Source organism: Mastomys coucha, unplaced genomic scaffold, assembly GCF_008632895.1.
Source record: "Mastomys coucha isolate ucsf_1 unplaced genomic scaffold, UCSF_Mcou_1 pScaffold21, whole genome shotgun sequence".
In the NCBI taxonomy this organism is placed as follows: Eukaryota; Metazoa; Chordata; class Mammalia; order Rodentia; family Muridae; genus Mastomys; species Mastomys coucha.
The window spans coordinates 148900174-148912654 of record NW_022196904.1 but is presented as its reverse complement, the minus strand read 5'-3'; the positions used below and the strand labels follow the sequence as shown (position 1 = coordinate 148912654).

General features: G+C 39.7%; 1 protein-coding gene across 2 annotated transcripts in view; it reads left to right on the top strand.

Moving 5' to 3' along the window:
• Pcsk5 (proprotein convertase subtilisin/kexin type 5) overlaps positions 1 to 12481 on the top strand; it is a 416074-nt gene that overhangs the window by 233283 nt on the left and 170310 nt on the right. The gene's annotated exons all lie outside the window — the stretch shown is intronic.

Genomic DNA, 12481 nt, shown 5'->3' with positions numbered 1-12481 from the left:
TGTGTGTGTGTGTGTGTGTGTGTGTGTGTGTGTTTTGAAGCCTCCAGGGGCTGCAGTGTACCTGCTTTCTTTTGGTATCTTAATATAATAGTTTGAAGTCATTTGTTTCCATTTTTTCCTTCGAGGTGCCTTCAGAGACCTAGCTTTGTGTCCAGAATTGTCCCGCAGTCCAATAGTATATATCTTAGAAGTCTAAAATCCTCCCTGTGTTCCAGCCACATATCACTTGACATCACAGGACATAACTAGATGTCACAGATGTCCTATGAATGTTGGACAGGGCTGTTGGTCGGTCATGCAGGTTACAATCCTGCAAAAGGAATTCAGACTGAGTTGTAGAGTAGAAATTAAACCTGACCTGGAAGCCATTCCCCAAATCAAGTGTCTCTGATGTCACTCATACTAGCCTTTCCTTTGCTTCAATCTTGACTTTCTCAGAACTTACTCATCAATAGAGTAGCCCTGCATTATTACCTTATAGCTAGTTCATCACTGCCTCTATCACTAGCTCTTAACAGAAGTTGAAGACGTATCTCCCGTTCTTATGTGAATGCAAGTGCCACATCAAACTCTTATTACCCTTCTCCTTATATTTTTGTGCACATTCACCCTCTTATGCAATCAAATGAGACCAACACTTCATGAATTTAAATGGTGATTATTTCACGTGGGGGTCCAGTCGAATCCCATTCCTATTTGAGTGAAGAATCATCAGAAAAAGCACCATGGGCAGCTACAAAAAAAACTGGAGCCAGAGAGAAAAGGCTCTGTTTGAAGCATGTAGTGGATCTCATCAATCTGTCTTGAGCAGAGCTTCCCTACACGTCATCTTTTCTACAGAGAAGGGGTTCTACCACAAAGAGAGCTCTAAGCATGGAGGGAAAACGAGTTAAGGAAAACAGGAAAAAAGTGCTTTTGCTGAAATTCATGTATGCCTGTGTTTGGGCACTGGCATCCATGTCCCTGGCACACACTGCAACATCATTTACATGTAGCCCATCAGAGTTAAAAATTGTAACTTGCTGTATCCACACTGAGATTGTTATCTGGGCACTGTCACAATAGGTTCATGTTCCATAAGATGAACAAAAGGCAAAGGAGTCCTACAGGAGCCCATTTTCAAAATGGTACCATAGCCCATCATTTTTGGCATTATCGAGAATGATATTGGTGCATATGTCTTTGTCACAGACCAGATCCCAAGTCACAAAGAAATCCTATAGATTAGTCCCCCACCAATTCTATGCATTACTTCCTAAGGCTACTTCAGCTAGCTGGCAGGATGTAGTAACATGCCAGGCAATCACACTGCAAAATCCATGTGGATACATCTGTTGTGAAATAAATTGTTCCAGACTTCTGTTTTCCTTACACGTGTTCATGTCTTGCTAGCCCATGGCACTTCAGAGCAATTAAACTTCCATCACCTATCCCAATAATAGTTACAACAGACTTCATTTTATAGGGTTACACCACATGAAATGTTATACCCTGAATTCCCCGTTATCCTTGAAAGAGCTAAAAGGAAGGGGATCGTGATTGTTCAAGAGTGGAAATTGCTCCTTGGCACTCCGTGTCCATCTTGCATCCATGCATGCCTTCTTGGATCTAATGAAAAAGAAAAATGACTGAGCCAATGATGATTATAAAATAAAGTATCTTTTCCAGATGAACTTCTTCCCATGCAGGGAAAGTTCCTGGTAGAAATGGCTGAAGAAGGTCATTTCTCAGCAAGAACTGGGGAAGGCATGATGGGCCAGATGGTAGACTGCATTCCAAGCCTCACATCTTTCTTCTTCTGTGTGTGATATTTTAATGAGTTTTGAAGAAGAGTGCAGTTTCTATGCAGTTCACTCAGACTTAGTTGAGTAACGTAGTTGAAAGAAATCCTGTGTTCCTAAGCAAAATAACCAGTATATGTGTATGTAGAAGCGGTTCTGAAGACGTAACTGTGGGGTCCCGGCCTTCATACATGTTCTTCTAATACCCATGAAAATTAATTTCTTCTGCATAATATGAATAACATATCCTGTTAATATGATTAAGATTTTATTAGCTGGCATGCAATAAAATACATATGTAATATAGTATTCCTCTCTTGTTTAGAATTTCATCTGTGTGTATATTTTTCCTTACTTTTTATTTTATGCATATGGGTTTTTTCCTGCATATATGTCTGTTCACCATGTACATGCCTGCCTGGTACCCTCAGAGGACAGAAAGCTCATCAGATACTCTGAAACTGGAGTTACTGATGGTTGGAAGACCCCATGCCATGGGATCGAACCTGTGTCCTCTGCAAGAGGAGCCAGTGTTCTTTATTGCTGAACAACCTCTTGATCCTGGTATATATTATTTTTAAGAAGCATATTTAATGCATAAAATTCTTCAGCTTTCAAGGCAACTCAATGCAATTCCTACATTGATTTGGTACATTGCAGTGACAGAGTTAGCTTTATATTGAAGGAATATTGTTTTGCTTTGGTTTTCAGTTTATTTGTTTGTTTATCTGTTTGTTTTACCTCATCAGGAAAGCTCTGACTCTATCCTAATAATTTATGGAATTGCCACCTTAAGTAACATACATCTAAAGAAGTAATTATCTAGGCTTGAAGTAGGAGAAAGAATATAATCATATTCTAATTTATAAAATCGTATTAATGTTTTTAGAGGAAAATAAACAGTATCCAAGTTAGTGCTCACTAAAAAATATTGGCGCTGCATACTGTGCTTCCCATTCTACTGGCGTGTGCTTTGTGATAAAGGAGAAGGCACTGGAGAATCATGCTCATATGCTGTCCTGGCGGCAAAGCCTATTTAACCAGGCTAGCCCTAAAGGAGTGTCCCTAAGCATCACTAGAAGTTTAAAGAAATACAAATAGAGGTGGCTGAGCACTAGCATATCTCGTGTGTGTGTGTGAGTGTGTGTGTGTGTGTGTGTGTGTGTGTGTGTGTGTGTGTAAAACCTCTCTCAAAATGTATATTATCCTATAGTTTGATAAAGAACTTACTCTAAACACTTTATCCTTATCAGTTGTCACAATCTTTCACAATTTCTCACAGGCTCTGCCAGGTGGATCCTGACCCTCTGTTTCAAATGTCACCTTGCTCTTCTTGAAGGAGAGATATACTAGGGTTATGTTTCTGCCATATTCTGTCCTTACAGGAGTAGAGTGTCCTAATGGTCTGAACAAACTGCCTCATTGCTCTGCTTCCCTACAGGCCCATGTCCACTCCCTGCTCTGTGAACAGGCTCTGTAGATATCTTGCTGACCATAGTCTCTTACCTCCTCTTGCTACTGATATGGCCAGTCCTCCTATCTTTGTGCTTCCTTTGATGCAAAGATAGCTTTTGTCACTGAATCTTCTCTTCCTCCTTTAACCCTAGACATTCCTAAGACTCCCTGAAAATAGTTCTTTGAGAGCTCTGAAAGGAAGGGTCCACCTCAGACACTTTCTCTCCCTCTCCTCCTGGTTTCCCTCCTCCCCCTCTATACCCCCACACTCCTCTCCTTCTTGTTTCTACCCCACTGCTCTTGTTTTCTTTCTCAGCTGAATTTTGTTGTGTTTCCCACTCCTTGTAAAGGAGTGATTATTTTATTTTATTTTTATTAGATATTTTGTTTATTTACATTTCAAATGTTCTCCCCTTTCCTAGTTTCCCCTCTGAAAACCCCTCTATTGCCTCTCCCCTCCTCCTGCTCACCAAGCCACCCTCTCCTGCTTCCTGGCCCTGGCATTCCCCTACACTGGGGCATAGATACTTCCCAGGACGAAGGACCTCTCCTCCCATTGATGACTGACTAGGCCATCCTCTGCTACATATGCAGCTGGAGTTATGTGTATTCTTGGTTGGTGGTTTAGTTCCTGGGAGCTCTGGAGGTACTGGTTAGTTCATATTGTTGTTCGTCCTAAGGGGCTACAAACCCTTTCAGCTCAACAAAGAGTGTTTTTAAGGACCCAGAGAAGGAAAGGAATGGGGCTGACAAGTGCAGCACTGGAAGTCAGCTAGCTTTCCTGCAAGGAGGGGGAGGAGCCCAGCTGTGTGGCTTGGGTTCATCCAGTGAGCAATGGCTTGGAGCCAGGTGAGCCAAAGGATCTGTAAATGGCTGGGATGACCAATGACCAAATCTTAGCACTTTCTCTATTGAGATGAATATCACTGTGGTCAGTGGCTCAGTTCTCACACCAGGAAAACACAGTCTGGGACCAGACATGTGCTCAGTACAACTATCCTCTGGCCTTGCACCATGAACTATTGGGGTGCATTATTTTAGTCTTCTCATCATTGTCTAGAGATAATTGTATTTTCCTACAAACAAGCAAAACTATCATCCAGATATGCCCTAGGCTACACTGGATCTTCCCAAACTGACAAACTAGTTTCCCCACCTCTGCTTAAGAAATATTTCAGCACCTTAGAAATTATTTGCTTATTACAACCATGTTGGGAACAAATGAATGAGAACAGGACATAAAAAAAAAAACAATTTGACCTTTTTTTACTTTACATAGAGAGAGTGCCATAAGTTAGACAAACAGTAAATATCTTTTTCTATATATGCTTCTATAATATACTGTGTATATGTGTATGCACACACATATGCATAATGTGTAAGAGAGAGGCCAGAATGTTTTCTAAACTCTGACTATTCAGCTTTGTAATGATGAGACCATCTGACTACCTACAGCTGCTAAGGAAGCCCATCCCAAGGGGAGCTTTGAAGTGCAGCCCCAACAGACAGACAAGTATCTGGAAACCATCCCTGTGCAAGCTGTCAGCAGCACTGGTGCAGGCTGGCATGTTTGGAGTTGTTACTATAGCCTGGGATTTCATGAAGAACAAGGGAAAAACAAAAACAAGCCGTGTAGCAGAATGCAGATTCCAGCTGCTTTGTTGCACACCCCCTCCACACACAAACACACATACACACACACACCACACTGGAGACTGCACTTTATACCATGGGGCAAAAGAAGTTGTTGGAACTTTCTCTTCCCTAAGAAGCTCCTGACACTTCCACATGGAGTCTGTGATGTAGACCTTCTCTGATGAAGTGGAGCAGACAAAGAAATCCATGTTGATGCTGAGAACACCTGTCCCAGATGCTCAGCTGCAGCACTCAAACATCAGGAACATGAAGAGCTCTCTCATCATCTTCTTACCCTCAAAACTTACATATGCTATTTTCATATTCCACTGCTCATTTTTGCTTGAAAAGAGCAGTAATTAGGTGTTAACATTATGCACACAGAACATAGTGCCTTAAGACTCTACCCCAGACCCTCTTCCTCCCCTTCCTGACATTTGATTAGTGGGTGCAAGAAGTGCTCCCTAGTTGGGACAACTCCTCAGAGAATGAGGTTTAGAACATTGAGGATCAAACAACACGAAGATGCTAGGACTCAAACAGCTGCAGGCAGTTCTTTGATCTTTAGTTCAGATTTCTACACACTGCCCCCCCCAAAACACACACATACATACACACACACAGAGAGAGAGAGAAGAGAGAGAGAGAGAGAAGAGAGAGAGAGAGAGAGAGAGAGAGAGAGAGAGAGAGAGATAGAGAGAAAGAGAGAGAGAGAGAGAGATCAAATGGCCTCCCTCAAGCTAGGAATTGAGATAAATTACTTTTATTCTAGTCTTCCTTACTAGTAAATTGATTGATGGTAGATGACATCTAACAGGCATGGGCAACATTCATTTCTCCCATGGTGGGGTCCATCCCACTATCCCTGTGGTATTTCTACTCCTCTCATCCCCTGCTGTCCACACTTTTACAAGTCACTGATTCTGGTGGTTCTTGTAGAAGGTTCTGGCATCATCAGTGAGCCGAAGAAGATCATGTCCACCTCATTGACTCAGTCCTGGCTTCTGCATCTAACTAAAGCCTATGCATCCATCAGAGCATAAGTGGATGCTTTCTACTTAGTTTACCTCATAACTATATGCGATTGATGTATATATATATATATATATATATATATATATATTTGCATATGCATATATATATATGTTGATGCTGTCTTGGAAGAATTTACTGTATACCAGGCTGTGGCAGCTTAATTTACAGCTATTGTCTTTTTGAATGATTTCTTACTCTTTGGAAATACTTTTATACTTGAAGTAATTATCCACTTTGATGCTTTTAATTGTTATTCACTATATATCAGCATTATTGCCTCACCTCATGTTTGGCTGAGAAAACAGATAATTTTCTGATTTGGGGGAGGCTCTCCCTGTTCAGGATGATGTTAAATAGACAACAACATAATAACTAATTAGGCCAATTATTAGCTTAAGCAGGCTTAGTGTGCCTTATCCTTGGGATTAGACTTGGACTTGGAGATACTTGCATATACATAATGTAGAGTCATGAGGAGAAGGCCCAAGTGTAATCAAGAAATTTGTTTATGTTTTCTGGAAACCTTATACATGATTCAAATGTAATCATATATAACACCATAATGCCCCTGCATTTTGACTGCAACTTGTTGCATAAGGCCATATTTGGGATTACCCATCAAACACATGTCACTTCTACAGAAGTTCATATTTTTGAACTGAACTTCAGATTTGGGATTTTAGGTTAAGTACATTCATTTTGTAGTGATGAACTACATTGAAGTCAAATTCCAAATTGTCAAATACTTGAACCATGTTCTACACCTTAGTGATTATGCTCAGCATAGCACAACCTTGGTTCTGGCTGCCAAGTGATGGATAGTAAGAGATGGGAGCCCTGTACCACTCCTCAGCAGCAGCTCTTAGGCTTTCCAAGACGATATATTTCCCAGGGCAACAAACTTTTTATTTTCAAGTCAAACTAGAAACCAGGTATGGTGGTTCATTCCTTGAATCACAACACTTGGGAAGCAGAGGCAGAGAAGCAAGTTCTCTGTGTTCAAGGCCACCTTGGTCTACAGAGCAAGTTCAGGAACAGCCAGGGCTACACAGAGAAACCCTACCTCAAAATGAAATAGGAGGAAGAAGAGGAGGAGGAAGAAGAGGAGGAAGCAGAAGGAGAGAGAGGGAGGGAGAGTGTGTGAGAGAGAGGGAGAGAGGGAGAAAGAGAGAGAGAGAGAGAGAGAGAGAGAGAGAGAGAGAGAGAGAGAGAGAAGAGGGGTCAAGATAATCCTGAGTCAACCTGGACACTTAATCCCTTTAGACCTCTATCTGGAGAGAAATCTATCAGGTTTCACTGGAAGATGACAGCTGGACCTTCCTGTTAGATTTCTTCCTGGTAAATTTCAAAGGCTCTCGTGGATAGATGCTACTCACTTTATTTGCATGATCCTTCAGTCACAAGCAAATTATTACATCTCTTCAAGGCTCCTTTAGGAACGCCTGTGTGTTGGATGCTTGTTATGTTTTTGGCACTGGATAGCACAAGGTATTTTACACATCTGACAGCTGGTAGCAGAAAAGCCCTCAATCACCTCAGGAAGCTCAAAAAACTTAGAAAAAAATTTCAAGAAAAAAAATGCTATGCCTTTTGTGCACAGAAACTTCATTTATTTTTCATCTCTCGTGAACTTCCTAGCTTTCTTTAAAACCTGGTTTTGAAGACTACTAGCTACAGCCATTGCTTAAATTAACAGTATCTGCTTTCAAATCACATGGTTACTTACTCAGTGCTCAGTGATTAGCTTCTCTCAGCACTTTTGGTCTCATCAGAAAATGGAAATACACCTGCCAGAGGGTATTATCAGTCCTCCTGCCTTCTCTTGTCTGTATGGTTGTTTCAAGCCACTAAGCTTTTAGATAACTCTGAATTAAACTCATTGAGCTTCCAGAACTAGACAATGCTACTTTTTGCAAGTTGAGCTGCTTGCAAGAAGCCTTTTTATGAATTCTCCATAGCTAACTTACACATACAAAGGCGTAAATGGGCACACAGTCCAAAGAGACACATTCAAGTGATGTGCAATATTCAGCTCCCACCTCCGCAATATACTGGATCAGAGTTGACCCTTTCTCACACCACTAAAAGAATTTTTTTTCCTGAAATACACTGACAGCTTTGCCATTCAAGATCACTAAGGACTTTTTATGCGCATGCCTTGTTCCCTCAATATCCTTATAACAATTGATTTTTGAATATTAGCTATTGTTGTGTTGGAAGTGGATATTTGCTCACTCTGCTCACAGGCATGGAAGCTTCTCGTTGGAATCCCTAATCATATTAATAATAATAACCTGCTTACAGAAGTTTTATTTCTTGCACAGAATAAGTTCTACTTGATCTTGTGAAATCATTTTCAGGCTTATGTTTTGTTCAGAGGTTGGCATGAGGTGCATAATTAATAAGTATCCTTTAGCAATAGAGTGGCTCTGCCACAGCCATCTGTTTTCACAGTCCATTTGCCACCATGGTAAATGCATAAACTGTGTGCCTTGACTCTTAAGTAAATTTCAAAAGTTATTAATGACTTGCCAAAAGTTAAAGAGGAAGAAACAAAGTTCTGTATCTCCATTACTGTTTTCTAATACACTTACCTGATACTGGTAAGTTCATAACTTTATACCTGTTCTTTTCCTTCATCTCATAAGTATTTATATAAACAAAACACCTTGCCAATGCTGGAAAAATTACACCCTGTGCTTTGTGGCTCATCAGTGGAGATGGGCAGGCAAGTGAAAATGTAACTCACATAAAGAAAATCAGCATTTCTGAATTTGAAGTGATTTTGAGTGTGAAAAGTTTACATTGTATTTTAAGAATCATTACTGTTTCCAAGATGCTCAGTGTTATTTCCCCTCCTGACACCACATTTTTAAACAGCTTATCTGTCCAATACATTCCCTGTCTAATTATTTCCTCATTGGTATTTATCAACAAAACAAATAATGGCCTAACTGCTGCACAGAGTTGATGGATTGCCAACAAGAAAAATTCACAGATAAAAAGAATTAACATCATATTTTTCTTCAGTTGTGTATCACTTTCTTAGACATTTCTGAGTGTTTTGAAATACAAAAAATCACCATTACAACTCAACAACTTCCATTGGTCTATTTGAGTTTCCACTTGATTGACACTAGTCTAATGTTTTTTTCCTTGTTTGTTTTTCTGTTGAGCTCCTCAACCTCTTTCTTTACATCTATCTTGAGTGCTTCATGAACAAACCATGTCCCTAGAAGGTAGGAATGGAACTGGAAGAAGAAACAAACATATAGTCATTCATAATGGCTCAAGGTGCTTGTCTACTTAATTCAAGAGGCTGTCTAACATATCTAAGAGGTGATATTTGATGACCCTTGTCATTAATGTGCCCTAGTGAGTGTTAGTTGGACAGGTTTGGGGTAGGCCCATACAGAGGAACATGAGAAACATAGTTGAACTACATTCAGGAGCTCCTAGATAGAACTGTCCAAGGAGTCTAAGTGACCTTCCAGAGCTATGCTCTCCCACACATCCTCCCCTTCACACCCTCAACATGCCAATCAAACTTTAAATCTTATTACCTGAGCTGAAATAAAATTATAAGTTATGCTAATTTAAAATCAGAAGTATAGGGGATACTTGACAGGGGTAGAAAACTTAGCATAGCACTGTTGATAAAAATTCAGCTTCCCCAGGGAAAGAAAATACTTAAGATTATGTGTAATAAAAGGATATTGGGCTTGTGGGCAATGGTTAAATAAGGGGGGATTCTCAAAAGATCTCCATCACTTTATTTCTTTATGCTTGACCTTCTCTTAGAGTCCTTTTCAAAAAAAATTCTTGTTAATGAGCATGTAATAATAGCTGTTCATATTTCTGAGGAGAGTGTAGTGTTTTAGTACATGCATATAGTATGAACAAACCAGGGTAATTTGGACTTTTCTATCGCCTTATTATCTCTGTGCTCAAAGAGTCAGCCAGCCCCCTTATAAAACATAGCATGGGTTAATATAAACTGTGGTTTCTGACCATGGACTAGAAGACTAGAATGAAACTCTCCTGTTAGCTGTTTTGCCCTTCTTGCCCTCAGTCTTCACATGCATTCCCATTTGGTATTTCTCTTATATTTGCTATTCCTCTTTCTCTTTTTAATAACTTTATATAACATGATCAAACTGAAACAAAGTATCAGTATTATTCATAGGAGTTACCCATTTGGTTGAGGTTACTAATGACTTCATTTGTTCGTACACTTTCCTTGGTATACTTAAGATATTTTACAATCAACTTGCTTTTAAATGAAGAAAAGCATTTTAATAAAAATTCATAAATAATAAAAGTTTTAAATATATGTTTTCTTGCCATGACAAGATAAAATTGTTTTTATATAGTTGGTATGGCCTATCTGGCTTGGAACCTGATTATAAAACAATATGTGGGTTTTTTCACCTGAGAAGTTGTATAATACTACTGAATGAGCCATGGCAGGTTACTTCATAATATCCTAAAACAAAGAAACTATGGCTAAAAGATTTCATTTTGTGTTAGGTCTCAAACTCAGAACAAATGGCTGAGGTGCCTATTTACCATAGAAAAGTGGATCTGGCCCCCTGCCACGTTCTCCCAACATCCCTCAGTCTCTACCTCTCGAAGTGCCCTCTGGCTGGCATGCCCCATAACTCACTCTCCAGGCCAGGTATTGGGCTCAACTGCTCGTCCTCCCACTGCCTTTCCCTATATAATCTAGCTGTTTTGGTTACCTGATCTTTTTGTCTATTCTCTTGGCCAGTCTCTTGGTCAGCAGCTGTTCTGCCCTCTCCCCTACTTGACCTTGCCTCACGTGGCTCGGGGCATGATCCACTCTGAATTCTCCCAGATGTCCCTACCTCTGGTTTTGCTGTCTGTTTTGTCTACAATAAACCTTCTCCTCCACCATACCTAACAACAGTCATATCCTTTCAGCTTTTATTTCTTGTTTTCACTCATCTTGTTCGCTAAGTATTATACCATTATCAAACAGCATGAATCAAACTATCACCAATTTTGGATATAAAAGAGCATCAGGCCACTTGCTCTATTGAGCATTTTACAATGAAGCTGCAGCTTTAGGACACATAATAGCTGATGAGTTAATTATCAGTTATCAGTGATAAAGCTTTAAAGCATTCTGCATTGCGCAATGCCTGTCACACAGAGACCCCAAGGGAGGGAGGATGGGCAGAGAGATCAGGGGATGGAGAGTGAGGGGGTGAGCAGAAAGGCAGGTGGGTTCACAAGTTATAGGACTGCAAAGAAGACTGCTGGACTACATTGGCGGGATTTCAGTGAAACTCTTGACTTTATTGATCCCAGAACACTTCAGGAAGTAGAAGAATCAGCTAGATGCTCGGGAGTGCAGAGAGTACACAGAGTCTGTTCTGTGCAAAAGAGGAATAAAGAAAGTTAGACCAAGGGCTTCATATAGGTAAAGTTAGTAAGGTTTTCACCAGACTCTGGAACAGAGGGGCTTCTGTGGAGCAAACGCTCAGTGAGGAGGCTGCTTTCAAATGTGCACAGTATCCTAAATAACTATGAATTTAAGCAACACATAGAAATGGGCAGGTATGGTTCATAAAAATTGTTCATAAAATAGTTAGTGCAATAATAAAAAACTTTTCAAGAAAAATCAGAAGTTTAACTTTGTGTTGATGATAAAGATATGACTGTAGTTTAAATCAAAATGGATATTTTGCATATTCTACAGGGATTTTAAAGTATTTTTAGAGGGAACTGCACGTGTATCTGTGCCATCAGTAAACTAATTCTGTCTTTGACATTTTGGAGACAGTTACATCAAATTCATCTCTAGACAGCTTAGATCAGATCATAATCTAATTGAAAACTAATGGACTCTAAGACAAGAAGCTGATATAAAAGTCTAAAAACCTCCAAATATTTTATGCATATAATTCACTGAATTTTTATATGCTAAAGGAAAGGTAATGATTTATGCCTTTGGGGGTATATAATCCTAATTACTAGATATGTCAGAAAGTTGACATTTCTTACTTGTGAGTTCTACCCACACTGAGAAATTATATATGTTATCATTTTTCTTAAAAGCTATTAGTAATTTTATCTTGTAAAAATCAAGGATGTCCTCATTTTTAATTCAAATGATTTAGTACAAATGGGTCTTGGATCCAAATAGTATGGATTGGAATCCAGCTTGGCCACTGAGTCACTCATCAGGTCAGTTTGGAGATAGGTCTCTCTGCATTTTGGTTTCTTCATCCATGAGAGATGACAGTAATCACACTAACACCTTGGGATAGTTGGAAGGACTAAATATAATGTATAGACTAGTATCTAACATGTAGGAACAATTCATACATGATCATCATATTGCTAGTAATATTACAGAATCAGTGAATGATGCACATTGATCTTGTTGTGCAACTATGATCATTTGTTTTGCTTCTCAAGTCTTGCTAGACCGAGAGTCAGGATCCCCTAGGTTATGGCTAGAGTCTTTGCTGAATGGCAGAGTGAGTCTGTGGGTATAGCAAAGGTAGATCTAGCCACAGTAAAACTGACCTACCTCTTGCCTTCCA